Raw genomic sequence first — 6000 nt, forward strand, 5'->3', positions numbered from 1 at the left:
TGTAAGATCCAATTTGATTATCGTATTTTATCCTTTATAGACTTTGTTGGTTACATGAGAATGAGAAATGAATAGAGAGAGGCATTTATATGGACTTTTGATTGAAGAGTTGCCTCAGGCTTTTGCATGCCACTTTAAACTGAGAGCATCTCCTGTTTTTATGTCCTCTGGTTTGGGCTGGGGCTAGGTGTTGAAAAGTATTGTCTCTTTTTTGAAGAATCACCATTTCCAGTTCATTCTGAAGTACTATAAATGTTTATTCTGTAACATTCAGAGATCGAATGCTTTCCAATCTTATCTAAGTTCAGAACTTTGGAAATAAGTTAGTGAACAGCATGACTCTCTTTTCATTTTGACATATAAGCACCCCCAAAGGGGTTTAATCCTTTTTAGAAAAATTCACATTAGCGATGCTTGAAATATTTTTCCTAAAATCAAACTTCAGAATGGAATGGAACTCTGCTTCTCTGCAGAGAGCAATGGTAAGGAACACGGGTGACAGAAATGTTTTGCAAGGAAGTTATTGAATGGACCAGGAAATGCTGCAGATAAATAAGATTGAAATGCAAAAGCCAAACCATACCGGAACTGGTAGACGCCTAGTTATTTGCAGGAGGATGGGAAGTGTGTGTGTGTGTGTGTGTGTGTGTGTGTGTGTGTGTGTGTGTGTGTGTGTTTTAAGAGAAAAAGTGGGGAAGGGGCAGAGGGAGAAGGAGAGAGCGAACCCCAAGCTGGCTCCACACCTAGCACATGAGCCCTGTGCAGGGCTTGATCTCACATCCCTAAGATCCTGACCTCAGCCGAAATCAGGATGCTTAATTGACTAAGCCACCTAGGCGCCCCAAGGATGGGAAGTCTTTAATATTGGTCACCACTAAAGAGCATGGATTGCTTCAGACTGTAGAGAGCGTGTGGCACAAAGTAAGGGCTCAAGAAATGTGTTGAATGACCGAATTCATGATCTTAAAATTCTGGAATGCTAATGAAGCTTGAATCCTGAAAGAAGACATTTTAAGAAAATAAAGCAAACATTGTTTTATGTAGTGAGAGTCAAGTCATAGAGTCCGTTGTACAAAGATGGTGCCCACTGACACTTTAAAATAAGCTCAAGAAAAATTGCTATCAGGTGATGATGGAGGGTAGGTAAGAGGTGTCTCTGGTCACTGAAAAAAATAGGGCGCCATCTAGTGGAACCATTTCACTAGTGGCGTGTTTTGCATTAAACACTTAGAAGATTCAGGTTCTTCATAAAACCTATAACAATTGATTTTCTTTCTCAGTTATTTTTTAAGATTTTATTTATTTATTTGAGAGAGAGCATGAGCAGGGGAAGGGGCATTTCATTTCACTCCCCCCAATCTTTTTTTTTTAAAGATTTTATTTTTAAAGTAATCTCTACATCCAATCTGGGGCTCAAACTCATGACCCTGAGATCAAGAGTCGCATGCTGGGGTGCCTGGGTGGCTCAGTCGTTAAGGTCTGCCTTCGGCTCAGGTCATGATCCCAGGGTCCTGGGATCGAGCCCCGCATCGGGCTCTCAGCTTGCTGTGAAGCCTGCTTCTCCCTCTCCCACTCCCCCTCATGTGTTCCTTCTCTCGCTGTCTCTCTCTCTCTCTCTGTCAAATAAATAAATAAATCTTAAAAAAAAAAAAAGAGTCGCATGCTGTACCAGCTGAGCCAGCCAGACATCCTTTTTTTTTTTTAAAGACCCCTCCAGATCTTTTAAAATCACTTTTTATATTTGCCAAGTGCTTTAGAAAGTTTTACTTGTTCTGAAAATTAGTGAGAGGCAGGAGTGAATCTTTGACAATTTTCTCATTTTACTTAAAAGAAAATGGTGCCATAGGGGAGTTTTATATTTTGCCTTCACTTGAACAGCAGTTTCATGCGCATTGGAAGGTAGAAAAAAGGACGACAGATTACACAGCAATTGAAAAGTAAACCTCATTTCACCAATATTTTTTATTATGACAGTAACTGAAATTTAAAATGAAAGACAACTCTTCTAAAATTTTTATACTGTTGAATAAATCAAATGTTTTATTCCTCAAAAGTTGGTATCTTCAGTGCTTTCAAATACTCTCACAATATTTGTCTCATGTATATTTATCTTGTTTTTTGAAGCAATAACTTGTAACTATCAATTTCAAGAGTTTTAAAGTAACGTTTTGCTGTTTTGTATATAGAAACAAATACTTGTATTACAAGTTACTTTAAAAATATAGGTGATTTTTTGGTCCTTAAACATCAGTTATTTTGCTCTCAATATAATGGTTTGAGGAACCATGATTAAGTTAGAAGACGCTGTGTAGGAAAGATGAGAATGACAAGTTGAGGGACACAGTGTGAAGCTTATTTTACTGGTTTGTGGCTTCATTACCCAGAATACTGCCATTTGCACTGCGTGAGTATCCCCTGAATCTAATGACCACAGTGAATTCTGGTGTACCTGAAAGCAGTGGAAAGGCCTAGAATTTCCACAGAGGATATAACATTTTCCTTTAGTGCTGCCCCACACCCACCTGTCTCAGATCAACTCTGGGTGTAGAGGTGCCATTTGAAATGAAACTGCCTTCTAAACAAGAGGAATGACACAGGAAGGCCTCCCTTGGCCAACAGAAGACTAGCTTATTCAGAAAACTCATCATCAGGTTGATGTTGGCATGAGGGAAGGATGGGTTATTCCAAGACGCCAACGGTCTTCTGAGCTGTGGTCTGCCCATAAAGCAGTCAAGCTTGCAGAGGTTGTAGGACTTTGGGAAGCCAGAGTGTCTGCTTTCCCAGAATGCCTCACTAGACTGGGAAAGACAAAGGTGTTGCTTTTCCATGAACTGTGTAACTGGACCTTCTGCATTTTCTTGCTCAGTACATTTTAATTCCTGTCTTTCCGTATGTGCACAGGTCAAGTTCTTTGAGAGTTAAACACAAAACAGAATTGCCTGCTGTTAAGGCAACCTAGAGAAGCAGAGAAATCAGTGTTACAGGTTTCTTACCTACCATTAGGAACCCTCCTCTCATTTCCTTGACCCCAGGCAACCCATCGGGGATGGGGGTGGGAGGCACTTTCAGTTTCTTCTCACCTGGTGACCTCTTGGCTGACAAATAAATTAGTATGCAGTATTTATTCATATATGTAGCTGTTAGCTATTACTCCTTTCAGATAAAGTAGTTGAAACTTAACCAAAGCCTTGAGGAGGTAATAACTGAAGGCCAAGGACTAGCCATTTTAGGATTGCGAACATTCGAGCAAGTGAGCATTTTGCTGTTGCTCGGTTGCTACCCACACGGGGGCCAGCCCTGCCAGTGTCTAATCACATGAGAAGCACGCAAAGTAAATCTTACAAAAACTACTTATTATAAATATGGTTTCCTCTGGAACACAGGAAGCAAGCATTTGTCAGGCCTGTGAATGAAAGAAGGCTTTTCCGAGTGAAGCCGTTTACACAGCGTCCTAGATCGATTGTATTCTGTCTTGTGAACTGAACTTAAGAGCCACGTGTCCACATTCTGAAGGATATGGGAGAGATCAAGAACTTGCCTATTTGGCTGTGTGCTTCTAGAAATTTGTAGATCTATATGTTCATTCTAGACTGGAGCCTTAAATAGTTTTTACATTAAAAATAATTTTTGTGTTAATGTTTAGCAAGATTATGATTATTTTTTATGTTCCTCCATATTTTATTTTGACAGCTTGAGTTTATCATTCAGCATTTTCCTTAAAGTGCACACAGTTTTTATTTTTATTTTCTTAAGTAAGCTCTGTGCCCAATGTGGGGCTTAAACTCACGACCCCAAGATCAAGGGTCATGTGCTTTATCGACTGAGCCAGCCAGGCACCCTGTCATTAAGCATTTTTAATAACATTTTGGTTCCCTTTCCATATTTTTTTCTCTTAGAGTCAGTGTGAAAAATTGTATTGGTTCTGCTTGCAGTTGTTCATAAGTAAACATTTCTTTGTACTTTTTTTTTTTTTAAGTAGGCTCCACGCTGGAGCCCTATGCGGGGCTTGAACTCACGACCCTGAGATCAGGGTCTGGGCTGAAATCAAGAGTTGGACGCTTTACCGACTAGGCCACCCAGGCGCCCCTCTTTGTGCTTTTTAAGGAGAACTTCCTAAAATGCTGGAAGTCAGACATTTTCTACATAGTGTTAAGGTCTGAGGAGGCTAGTTGGAGTGACAAAGGAGGGTGCATGCTCCCCTTAGAAATACTGAGAGATCAAGTGTCACTTGGCAGACACTTTGTACAGTAGTTAGTATAAACCCACTTATTCCGAATGAATTTTCTTTAATTGACTCCCAATGTAGGTGCTTTGTTAACTTTTGACTACAGTAATAGTTACTCAGTTTTTAAAAATGGACTTTTATCACTGCAAATCAAGAATACTTCAAGCAGTTATAGAATAAGGCTGTTGGCAACAAACAGGCTGTTACTCTGTCCCCTAGGTTGGTCACTGTTACATGCTTGAGTCCTTATATTCTATTCCGTACTCTGCTCTGTACGGTTCTTAGTACATAATCAGTGTTGGATGTTCTATAGCTACATTGGATTCGCAGAGCATGTAACACCAAGTTGAAGGCCTATGAAAGAGTCTGTACAGTGTTTAGTGAATGCTAAGGTTTTCTCTGTATAGGAATTGATTAAAAATACATTTTTCTTCATGTACTCTAAATCTTGTATGCTTTTAAAATAGGCCTGGTTTGGGCTCCATTTGTTTTCATGACTTTTCCTTCATTATTATTTGACAGGGTTACAAAATGAGGCCTTTGCTGGTATGTTAACTTGATTGTCATTTGTATGTATCACAGAAGGACATGCTGTTCTTTCATCATCAATACTAAATCAGAACACTCTTTAAACCTTGGATTTTCTTTTGTCAACACCTCGCACTCCTAGCTGTGGGCTAAGCGAGGGTGTTGAGATTAGCATGCAGCCCTGGGTGCTTGGTAAGCTATTGACTTGATACTGTGCTCATTTTATGAGTCTGTAACAACTCCATACTTGGCAAAAGAGTTTCCAGCCTGTAAGAAGATGTATTCTGTCTTAAGACAGGCCTTGGCTAATAGGAGAGAGGTTTATGGCATCTGGGGAACAGAGTTAGGGAAGTTTGATTCAAAGAAAGGGGAGGGAGGGATGTGGTCTGTCCTGTTTTGGGGTGAACCAGGTGTCTAGGAAGTTTTCCTTTAAGCCTGCATTTACTCATTTGTGTCATTTAAAAATCCTGGTCCCTTTTCCCTGTCTCAGGAGCCACATATTAAAAGATAGGCATATTTGGTAATTAAATACTTGGCATAGACAGAAGTAACAACGATTGCTGTTTATAGAAGAGAAGCATAGTGTTTTAGAGTTTGCTAGATCCATCCCTCCTTTTTTTAAACAGATGGAGAAACTGAGTCCTGGAAGGTCGTGACATCCTTGAAGTTACACAGAGAACTGAAGTAGCATATGGCTCACCTAGAAGGTAAAGGTGAGAACAGCTTCTACTTGATGGGTACCCTCTTGAAGAGAAATACTTTTGCTCAGCTTGGTGAGTCTTGCCCTTCTGATTACATCACTTACGATTTTTAAAAATATGTTAAACTTACATTGAAAAAATACATATGTTGCTTTTAAAATGGAGGCTTTCGGTAGCATTTAAAAGATCTATCCATATGTTATGGTTTAGGCCAGATTAACCGGCCAATTTCAGATCTGTTTTTTTGGAAAGCTTAGATGTATATTCACTCGAAGTTTCTGTCAAATCACAGCTTGTAGAAGCTATTTCCAAACGGCCTTTCATTTACTGGTTAAATTAAGGATGCTCCTCGGGGCGCCTGGCTGGCTCAGTCAGAGGAGCACACGACTCTTGATCTTGGGGTCGTGAGTTCGGGCCCCACGCTGGGTGTAGAGATTACTTTAAAAAAATGTAAAAAAATGTACCAGGAGCCCAGGTACAGCACGACACCTGCCTGGCCAGCCTTTCCATGTACATGGGGACAGAGGGACAGCAAAGCACAGGGAG

The 6000-nt window shown here is 40.1% G+C and overlaps 1 long non-coding RNA gene across 1 annotated transcript in view; it reads left to right on the plus strand.

Moving 5' to 3' along the window:
• LOC113930241 overlaps positions 1–5520 on the plus strand; it is a 47870-nt gene extending 42350 nt beyond the window's left edge. Inside the window, exon 3 of the long non-coding RNA XR_003522496.1 lies at positions 5380–5520. This is a non-coding gene — a long non-coding RNA (uncharacterized LOC113930241). The remainder of the gene's footprint in view (positions 1–5379) is intronic.
• Positions 5521–6000: the final 480 nt, after the last annotated feature.

Source organism: Zalophus californianus, chromosome X (genome assembly GCF_009762305.2).
Source record: "Zalophus californianus isolate mZalCal1 chromosome X, mZalCal1.pri.v2, whole genome shotgun sequence".
In the NCBI taxonomy this organism is placed as follows: Eukaryota; Metazoa; Chordata; class Mammalia; order Carnivora; family Otariidae; genus Zalophus; species Zalophus californianus.